The following is an 11575-nucleotide window of genomic DNA, read 5'->3' on the forward strand; positions in this document are numbered from 1 at the left end:
AGAGGTCATATCTGATCCTTTAAGGGATGCAGAACACGATGAGAGCACTCAAAGTTTGGGAACTGAAACTTGATTGAACAAAATTTACTCTAGATCACATTAAGAGACTCTTGCAGTTTTCTATGAAATATAGTACCTAATGTAGAAACTATCATACTGAGTGGATTTCTAAGAATAATAATTTCTTTAGTACTTAAAGAAGCAAATCCTTTTAATTGTGAATAAAAAAGAAATGGTCAATTTTTGCTACCAAAAAAAGAGAAAGAAGTATAATAGTCTGGGTGTGATTCCAGTGATTGACTTTCCTTCAGTACCATAGGTATGGATCCCTCTCTGTGGCCCACTGTCTGTTGTCTTCTCCTACAGACATGTGCTCATCTCTTTTTTATACACTCTTTTTCCAGTTCCTCATAGGAAAATCCCTAAGGTTCAGATTTCTAAACTCCCATCAAACTTGTAACTATGCAAATCGTGTAAAACATGCAAATCAAGTAAACATATACAAATGTGCATCGCTTGGTCCATTAATGGAATGTGGGATGAGGCTAAGATGGAAATATTGACTCCCCAGCCTCCAAAGTGTACCAAACTATGTTGAGCATATTTGTCAAACATCCTTGCTCTACTCTGTTGTCACTGTTTGGAATTGTTTAATATCTAGCAGACAATCATTGCAGCCTATAAGTGACCTCTTATAAAGTGTTGCTGCACCAGCTAAAGACTTCTTGAACTGAAAGTCTTCCTCCAGTGCAGCGATTTGAGGAGCATGTTTAATTAACCTTCCCCTCTCCAGAAAACAGTAACTAGGGTTGCAATCCTGAGCACACTCACTGGAGAATAGGAACCATTAAACAAGACGATAGTTACTTTTGAGTAAATATGCATAGGACCGGGCCATTGGATTCCCCCCCTCCAATTCTCATCAAAATCTCACCTGATTTTTGGCTGAGTGGTCATAGAATTGTAGAGTTGGAAGGGATTCCAAGGATCATCTTCTAGCCCAACCCTCTGCAAGGCAGGGATCTCAGCTAGATCATACATGACAGATGGCCATCCAATCTCGGCTTAAAAACCTCCAAGGAAAGAGACTCCACCCCCTCTTATGGAAGTCTGTTCCACTGTTGAACAGCTCTTACTGTCAGAAAGTTTTCCGGATGTTTAGTCAGAATTTCGTTTCTTGTAACTTGTAGTCATTGATTCAAGTCCTAGCCTCTGGAGCAGAGAAAACAAGCTTGCTCCATCTTCCAAATTGAAAATGGCTATCATATCTCCTCCTAGTTTTTAACAGCTGACAGAAGTTTCTAGCTTGGATGCCATTCAGTAGTGTACACTTTTTAACATGATTCTTTGAATATCTGTTTCGAGCTGCAGAATATAAATTTGGTGCTAAAGTCACTGACTGCCTACCCTTGCTGTTTAGCTGTGTCAAGAACAGTGTCTCTCGGTGCTTTTTATTATTGGATTGCTAATCATTTGGGATTTGTTGTATCACCTCTTGCCTTTAGAAGTTTCAGATATATGTAAGCCATGACTGAGGAGAGGATGGAAGAGTGATTAAAAAAAACACACCTAGAAAAGTTACCAAGACTTAATCTTAAAATGTGTGAGGATGGAAAAAATGTGTTAAAATCTAGAACTGAGGCTTGCTTTTAGGAGTCTGGATCTGCCTTAACCTGTTTATCTTTAGCTCAGCTACCTATGCCATAGTTGCAGTTTTCGTGTCTGAAGCAGAGTAGTAGTAGTGATTATTTCAGTTTTCTTTTCTTCCCCACTGTTCAGGGTGGGTAGCAGTATAATCTTAGGAGAGATCCTTGAGGAAGTGAATAAAGTCAGCTTTTTTTGGCTTCTTATTAGACAAATGCTTAGGACACCACTCACTTGTGGAACCTGAAGGGAGAATGTGAATCTCTGAAACTCTAAATTTTGAGCAGTTGAAGGGGGCCTGAAAATGTTAACATTACTTTATAGTGTACAGGTATGATAGTACTCATTGATTATGTGAAGGGTAACAATGTTATTAGAGTAATAGTTGTGTAGGTACAACATAGAGCAAGTAGGACAATACCTATGACTGGTCATTTAGGGGGAAATATGCAAACTTTTAGAGTCGATTCAGAGCTTCAGGCATTCAGAGTTCAAATAAAATCCAAACAGAATTTGCTTTTTGGTTATTTGGATGGGTGCAGTTCTCTAGGACAAAGCAAGTAGATGCTACTAGCAGGCCACACCAAATTCGTTGCAACCAAATTCTTACTAGGCTTATGGGTTTTGATTATATTGCTTACTGTCTACATATTTTCCCACACCTTTTTTGTTCCTAAACAGAGCAGCTTACAGTAACCCAAAATCTGTTTTAAAGCTGCTTTATGATCTGAAGTAGTATGCTGTTACAGCCTCCCATTTCCTTTGTTCTAAAGAACCAGAGCCTTGACAGAGGGCTGGAGGGTTCAGATTGCATCTCTGTTTATTTTGGTCTCTGGATACCTGTGCTGAAGCATGCAGTTCAAAAGTTTGCGCTATTTTAACAAGGTTGCTTATGTTACCAAAAAGTATGAGAATGGACTTCAAAAAGAATGTATGAATTGCAGCATATGAATTTTAAACTCTTCTTGAATTGTTTTAAAAGGAACTATTTGAAGCTTGGCAGCATTCAGATCCTATATTAACCCACCAGCTTGTGGTGCACAGCTTGTTTCTCTCAGCTGCAGGTCCATTTCCTTATTGTGGCTAGACAAGGGTTTGGGGGAACCTAACAGAATAAGGTGCCTGCTTTCTGTGCCTTTCCCCCCCAGTACTGCATTTTGTCTTGACAATGGCAATGTAAAAGTGCTGCAGAGATATAAGTATCTCTGGAGATTTCAAAAATCTGTCTTTAATACCATTTAGACGACATAAATACTATCACAAACACATGCTTATATAGGAGTCCCAGTGGTTCTTTAACATTGTTGCTAGTTATTATTTAAAACACTTGTGATTTGGCCCCTAAGCAGCATGGGGAGTGGATCAAAGGTGTCTAATTCTTAATCCTTAGGTGCAAGTTTTGGATATAAGCCCATTGCCTCACATGAATTGGTCACTGAGATCACCAAACCAAAAAAACGCAGTGAGGAATTTTAGTGAATGGCAGCAACTCTGATGTTAAGTAGCCCAAAAGTTACCATTTTGTTTACAATTAAGACTTTGCCAAATGGGACAGCAGAGTGTTTACATAATTTGCGGGTTGCTGTCTCACTGACAAAACCGCTTAGAGCCTTTTAACAACATCTACAAGAAGTGTACACTTTTATTTAGAAGGAAAGCATTGATCTCTCAGTAAGTTGCATATATCCTCCCCCGTGCACTGGGGTACATAATGAATCCTAGTGACATTGTCAGTTCATTAAATCCTGCCTTTCAAGGTGTGTATTCCAAATTTTTTGTGTTCCTAGAATTCCAAAGACGCAGGGAGAATGAGGCCATGAAGCCAATAACCTTGCGTACAACAGCTATCATGTATAGGCTTATTTGCGGAGAAATTTTAAATCATGAATATTCTTCGTGTTTCTTAAGGACAATTATGAGAAATTGGTCTGGGAACAGGCTGTGATTAAATGATCATTCTAGGGTGAAACTAGAAATGACAAAAAGCTTGTAAAAGAACCGTCACAGCAAAAGAAAGATTCATCTCTCCAAACATAAGTTGCAGATCTGGCAGCAACAATGCCTCATTTGTCAGCCATGCTAGTTGGCTTTTGTCTGCTGTTTTTAGCAGAATTTAGATGGCACACTGATGGCACATTTTAGCCAGTCTGAAATGAGCGTAATGCAATAATGCATTAGTGTCATAACTTCTTGTATCTGGTATATCTTGAAAGTTGTCATCTTTTGGAGAAGAATTGGATGAACAAAAAATTGACATGGAATCCAGCCATTGTCTGTAGATTTTTGATACCTAAAGTAAGTTTTTGAAAATCAGGAAACAACCCTAACGTGATTTCTTGAAGTTAAAAGAAAGATGAAGTTTCACCAAAATCACGTACGGTCTATTGGAAACAATTTGAATCTGCAACATAAGCTTTAAGCTTTAGTCCTTACATTTCTAAAGCGTTTTATTTTTTGTAGTTTGTTGCACTCATTTTTCAGATGCACGCCCCACGGAATGAAACTTAACCTATTTAGTTATACAAACAACAAAAATCAAGCAGAGTGCCTTTATCTGTATGCCTTAATTTTGTTTGTTTGTATATTAATTACAATAGTGGACAAGTGACGCAGGACCAGCAAGACCAGTCTTTGAAATGTAGAAAATGGCAAATTCCCAGTTGTTAAAAGTTACTTGTTAGTCTGCAGAAATTTCAGATTTAACTACCTAGTGTCCACCACCCCTGCCAGCCAAGTTCTATACGAATACTCAGAATATAGCCAATGTTCAGCTTGTTGAACAAATGCTTACAGGTAACTCTTGCCACTGGAAATCAATAGCACTTAATTTGGTTTGACAGTGTCCTTTATTCTTAAGCTATGTGGGAAGTAGGAAGTTCTACCACCACATTGTTCTTGTTTTTTTAAAAATAATCGTGGCTTTGACCCTTGCACTCTGTTCCAGAATGCATGGTTAATGCTGCAGCTGCCCTAATCTCCAGTAGTTCAGTGAGCTGCTAACAGCTGCCCTATATAGTCTATGATGGTACTTATTCTGAAGGAAGGTGTTTAATCCCAGTCAGCATGGCCACTGGTTAGGGGATGATAGGACCCCCAACTCTTGGTTTAAAGCATGTGACAGTATTGCTTTATTAGACAAATCAGATGTCGTTTCAAGGAACACATTTTCTTTCTATTGCTACATATAAATAGAAATATATATATATGAGACAAACCTTGTTCCTGCCATTGTCCAGATTTAATGCTGCATCAATGAGTCAGTTTGCACAAGCAATCCTTTCAATCATCTTTGCAGCAGTGTCTGATGACTGCTGCAGGTATTTAAGAGAGCTGGTCAGCATTCAAAATATAGTTCCTTTTTTTCTTTTTTAAAATATGTGATCTTTGGAATATATCACGCTTATGCAGGCTGGGGACAGACTTTATTTGTTTGAATGTAAGTCCTTGCGGTGGTATTGAAGTTAGCAAAGGTACTACCACCAGCATACCAGTACAGTACTTAATTGCTGGTTGGTTCCTTTTATGTATTATTGGCATGTGTGCATTTGCAAATCACTGCAAACCAAAGCTTTTCTACCCCTGTACACAGCCCAAAGTGATATTTATCTAGCTTAGAGACTGTTAATTGTTGTCCAATTTTTAAGATTTGCTGGACATAACAACTTCCGTGTGCAACCCGAGAGGCTGTGCGAGCAGAAATATTTTTAAGGGTGCCAATGAAACTGTGATACAAGAGTTATGCTTAGTAGCTTCTGTGGAATTTCAAGGGCTCACTCCTGGGTTTGCAAGGTACATCAGTCCTTGTGGTGATGGGGGGGGCAGCAAAATGTGCAGGTCCTGATAACTAACTGCAGGGGCTAATGAGTGCTTTATTGGGCATTGCCTGACTCGTGTTCAGTGTTAATGTAAAGACTTAGCCCTCTTGACGTAGCAAGGAGATTCTAGTACAGCAGCAAAATTTGAAAAGTGATCCATACCTCAGGGAAAATCTTACAGGTTTTAAATGAAAGGTGGAGGTGTATATAACAACTGATCCAAAATCTGACTTTATGCAGGAGCTAGGAGAAAGATCATTTGGTATGGAAAATACTCTATTACACACCTACATAAATTCATCTGAAACTTTCAGAAGTGAAAGCCATTGGAAGAAATGTTCCTACTTAAAAAAGAAATGTGTGTTTGTGCATAATGTGTTGGGAACTGGAACTGGCTTTTAAATTGCAGTGTCACATATTTAATCTCTTCTCAGCACATACTTAATAATGCTAAATGTGTTAGGAAACAAAACATTCTTATGCTATCCATTGAACTGGCCGGAATTGGCCTTTAGGTGAACTATAGAGCAAATACTAATGAAAACTTGGAGGGATTTGTCAAAAGAAAAAGCTACGCCTGAAATGGTGCAGCATTTACAAGGCAGTTACCACACTGACCTTCACACTGTGTCCTGCATCTGCAGAAGAGCAGATTGATATGGGAACTTCTAGGAAGAAGCTTGATAATGTGGACAAGCTGCCCATAACAGCCTCAAGCCTGACAAGCCTTTTGTGTGCTGTGCTTTGCAATTGTACAATTAAAGCAGAAGAAATGGAATCTAGAATGCGTACAAAAGATGGACACCATCGGTGGGTATGGTGCATCAGTTATGGTAGGCTGATCCAGTGCAGAAGAATATCTGTCAGTCGTGATTATTCATGTGGGCATAACCACTCTATTCTGGAGATTACAATTACAGAAAGGAACGGAAACATTGCGACTACCTCAAATATGAACTTTAAATACAGCAACGAGTTCATATGTAAAGACTCTGCCGTGCAAAAAACCCCTCTGTCCACGGAAATTTGGTCGCTCACTACAATGCTAGAAGAATTGATTGAACCTTAAGCAGTAAAATTAGGTCAGTTTGGCTTTGATGGAATGAATCTAGGAATTGTTCTTGTGTCCTCATTCTCACTGATAAAGTAGTTCTCTGCTTCACAAGAGGCCAGCTTGCTAAAGAAAAATAAAAGTGATTGTGAAATCGCAGGCTGAAATTGGAGCTGGACCCAGATTCTTTGTCAAATTGTGCCCTTGAAATGTCAGCGATTCTTTAACATTGCTCTGCTTCGCAGTACATGTGTATGGCAGATATGGATGCAAAAACCTCCACAGGGAGTAGCACATTTCCCAAGACATTTTCATGGCAGATCTGAAAGAGTAGGGCTTGGAAACTTGAAAAGTTCATTCTTACGATAAGGCTTTTGATGATATCCTTAAGTGCTGCTGGGTGTAAGTACAAGATGGTATCAAGGCTTGCATGCAGTACAGCTTGCCTATGCTATAAATGTGGCTTGGCACACATAGCATTATGCAGTGATTGCCAGGGCAACGGATGTGGGATCCAAAGGTGCCTTGCTTAAGCAAAAAAAAAAAAAAAAAAAAAGTACTTCAGTCTGCATCAAGCAGGGGAAGATCATATCCTGAACTATTCCCAATAACCCTGCCCCCCAACCTGAGTTGGTTTTTGGGGGGCTGCTGAGTGCTGTGGCACAGAAAAGGGACCAGACAGTTGTTGCTCTGGGATGGAAAACCGCTTGTAGTTCTCTGGATCAAAGCCATTGTTGGCTGATCGGATGAAACTTGACACCAGATCGTGCAGCATCAGTTTGTTAATTTTGCAGAATGAATTTTATGGAGATTTCATAAATACTTGGAATGAAATATGTATTTCATGTCAAAGTTTGCCCTTTGTTTAAACTGTGATCACCACATATTAGCACTGGAGTTTTGGATAGATTATATATATTTTCACCTTTCATTTAAGTACTTCTGTACTCCCCCTGTACCACCACTACCCCAGTCTAAACCACCAAAAGTTGTATTTCTGTGGCTTCAAAGTTTGCAGCTGAAGGGAAGGAGGTGAGTCTTTAGGTCAGTATAATAGGCCAAAGTATTTCTTGTGCCATAGCAAACCAGAACATTGCAGAGTTTATGGGAGAAGTAGTCCATTTTATTCCAAATAATTCAGAACAATACTACTCCCTTGGCTATCTTGGTTCGGTGTAAATCAGACATGCATCCAAGTGAGCAGGACTTAAGATTTCTAAACTGCTGGTTACTGAGAAACTTAGCAGCAAAAGCATTTTATTCATTTATCTTGTGTATGCCAACTTTTTCTGCATTTCTAAAATAAGAGTACTTGACAAAACTAATGCTATTGGAAGTAGCTGGAGTCAGGTGAAAGGGGTCTTGTATAGGAAGAAGGGTTATTTTAATACACACATATTTTAATTGATTTGACCTCTCTTCTTAATAAGAAAGGAATAACTACAAAAAGGTTACTGAAATTCTCTCTGGCTATTTGATTGTAATGCATTCAAACCCTGTTGGTAAAGGATGTCTCCTGAGACCCATCCTAGGCTGTCAGACACTGAAAAAATTCACAGACTAGTTTAATATCAGGGGTTGAACTACTCACAAACTCTGTTTTTAAAAAGGATTGTCCCAGTTTTGAATAACACACACACACACACACACACACACACACACCTCATGGGCACATAATCATGACCTAAACTAAAAGGTCTGTGCTTTCTTTTTGGAACAGGGTATGTAATCTGTCCAAATTTCACGTGGCTTGCTATTTGTTAGTATCACAATTTTAAAGCTTGATAATGTTTGTCCAAAAGTGGAAACTTGCAACCCAAACGTGCTCAGCCTGCCATCTGTACCTTGCACCATTTTCTTAAGAAAATGTCACTGTAAGTTATGGGGAAAAGATGTGCGTTAAAGTAGACCTTTGATTTTAAAAAAGCTAATAATAATAATAACGATAATAATGTATATCTACCCTTTGGATCTAATGTACATTTTTTTATGCAGCTGTCAAATTCTCTATTTAATCCCTTGGTTTCTCTGTAAATGTTTTTACTCTCTGTTTGAATGCTGGGCACAGTTTGTAACGTATGTACACAACGGTGTTTTTTTCTATCAATGTTGACTCTTTTGCACATTTTTTGAAATTGTTTAATTTGTACACTGTTTTAATACTCTGACCAACTGTTATGGAGTGTATGCGGATTATGTATGTGTGCAATGTACTACTGTCTTGAATGAGGATTTTTAAATTCCGTATAAATGCGTGTCCGCTTCTGGCTTTACCTTGGTTGAGGAACTCAGGACATTAGCTTTGCTTACTAGTTCCCCCACAATAGTCCAAATCCAGCAACTTGGTTGTACCTGCAGAGCTTTGACACAGATGCTGAACTCTGTGTGAATAGGGACTTCCCAGTTCACTCCATACTATTTGGGGCACCTGCCAGTTGACCAGTCAAATATGGTCAAGTTGACCACCATCAAACAATACGAGTTCAATGTAACAGTTAACTTGGTTCTGTTTTGTAGCTAGTGCATTTCTGATTGCTTGCCCATTATTTGGCTGGAAGGCTAGCAAGATTCCAAATGCTTTTTTTGCTGATGTTCAGAGTGCGCACACCCAGCTTCTCAGAAGCATGGCTTGAACAGGAACAGGGAAGCCACTGCTTAATAGAGCTTCAAATATGTGTCAGATCCTCTGCGGAGTTTGGATTGTGGTAAATGTGTCTAAGAACTTTCCAAATATAGGGTATATAAAAATGCCGTCTGTCCTGCTTCCCACAGACCTATTCCAGTTTCATTTCTACATGTTTTTTAAAAAATTGTTTTTTAAAGGTACTGCATTTAGTTAGATGAATATATAAAAGCTTTGAGAGATAATTTACTAGATAAATATATTTTCAGCTGGCTGATGTTCAGAAAATATTTTATTTTTTTGTTTTTAACCATTCAAAATGTATTTGTATTTCCAAAATTAGACATGAATTGTATATTAAAACACTCTGGCTGGATAACGGTATGGTTTGTCTTGAAAGGTTTCTCTCTCTCTCTCTCTTAAGAGCTAAAAATGTTTCTGTGATACACAGAATAATAATACTGTTCTGAAAAGCTGAAGGCAATCTTTCAATTTTAGAGCTGCTTGAGAAAATTGAGACACAAAACCAATCTTAGAAAAGACAGATGTTTTTATTGCCTGTTCTTTTTTGTTACATTGAATGTAATGTTTCCCTCTTGATCTTAATGCTTTTCTTGTTTTCTGGTACTGGGAGAAAATAAAGCATGTTGAAGGTACTAGCAGAATACCAAGTAATACTTAAATCTGCCAGCCTAGTTCATGGCTTGAAAGATTATTTGTATGATTCTTAAGACGTACCAACAAAAAATTCTCATGTTGGGTAAATAGCACACTGGTGGATATCAAAAACCAACAGTTAGGAAAAGCGGTATTCTCTCTCTCTCTCTCTTTCTTTTTTTAAAGAGCCTACTAATAGCCTGGTATGGTGTGGTATGTTCCATTGTTCATGCACATTTTGACCTTGTCATAGTCTCAAAAGTGTGCTTGTACAAAATGTATAAAAGCATTTTGATTTTTTAAAAACAACAACAACTATGTATTTACCTGTCATTTTCTTGCTGGTAAATGGCTTTTATTTTATTTGGGTTTTTTATTGATTATAAAAAGAAGCCATGTTTATATTCTGTGTTTGACCAAATTACTTCTGTTTTATGAAATTTGTATATTGGTGGTACACATCTTCGTGTAGGATGATTGTGCATGAGGGCCTGCAAGAATTAATACAATGAAAGATTGGAGTTTTTCCCCCTTCCAAGTTAATTCTGGAAAGGTTATGGTGCAAAGGTTTACTGGATGTAACCTTATGAGCTTATGGAATGAGTATAGAGAATGGCACTTCTAAGTGTTAATAAAACAAATATTTATTTCCACTTTGTTTTTTGTCTTTTCTAAAAAGCGCAATAATACTTGGCATTTACATAATGCTTCGGAGTGACACCCAACAAGTCATGCTTGGAGTAGACCCAGTGGAATTTAATGGACAATTCCCTTGATTTCAGTTGAGCTATGATGACATACCATATATACTTGAGTATAAGCCTAGTTTTTCAGCACACTTTTTGTGCTTTAAAAGCTGCCCTCGGCTTATACTCAAGTCAACCATTCCTTAAGAAGCATACAAGAACGGCGGTTCTTTACTCTCCCCAGGCAGCTTGTTCCATTCCTGAACTGCTCACATAAATGCAAACTTTAGACCCCAGAAGGCAGAAAGCCTATCAGTTAAGGAAGTATTAAAACCCCACAGGTGCTCACTTTCCCTGGCTCCTGCTTAAACAGGACAGGATCCCAGCCTTCTCTGTATAACACAAGGGAACATTGCGCTGTGAGTTAAACCACAGAGCCCTAGGGCTTGCTGATCAGAAGAATGGCGGTTCGAAACCCTGCGACGGGGTGAGCTCCACAGCAGCAAAGGAGGAAGAGGAAGGAGCAGCCCAAATGGCTGCTTTGGGCTGCTCGTTTCTTCTCTATCTACCACAGTGGCAAAGGTGAACCGGCTTATACTTGAGTCAATAAGCTTTCCCACATTTTTGTAGGGAAATTAGGTGCCTCGGCTTATATTTGGGTCGACTTATACTCGAGTATATACGGGTAGCTGGAAATTATCCTTAATGTACTGACAGGGTTTCATGTACAGCATCTCAATAATTATTACCACACTGTAGGGTAGGTTGGTGAAATCCAGTGCATGCTTTACCTAGAAGTAAACCACTCTGTGTCCTCTGGGGCTTACTCCTTAATGTGTTTAGCACTGCAGCTTCATTATTGTACCTACTATGCAGCACTATACAACTTGCAGGTAGTGTTGGGTGTTCATATATAATTTCTATCTTGCTTTTCCCACCCCAGTGTTCATAGTACTAAAACGGCCACCTAATTTATTATTGATTGATTGGTAAAACTGGTATACCTCTCAAAATAAACAGAAATCTATAGTGTTTACATGAAATATAATTAAGGGGGTAGGGGGAAGATGAATATAAAATCATATAAAAATACAACACC

The sequence above is a fragment of the Lacerta agilis genome, chromosome 1 (assembly GCF_009819535.1).
Source record: "Lacerta agilis isolate rLacAgi1 chromosome 1, rLacAgi1.pri, whole genome shotgun sequence".
In the NCBI taxonomy this organism is placed as follows: Eukaryota; Metazoa; Chordata; class Lepidosauria; order Squamata; family Lacertidae; genus Lacerta; species Lacerta agilis.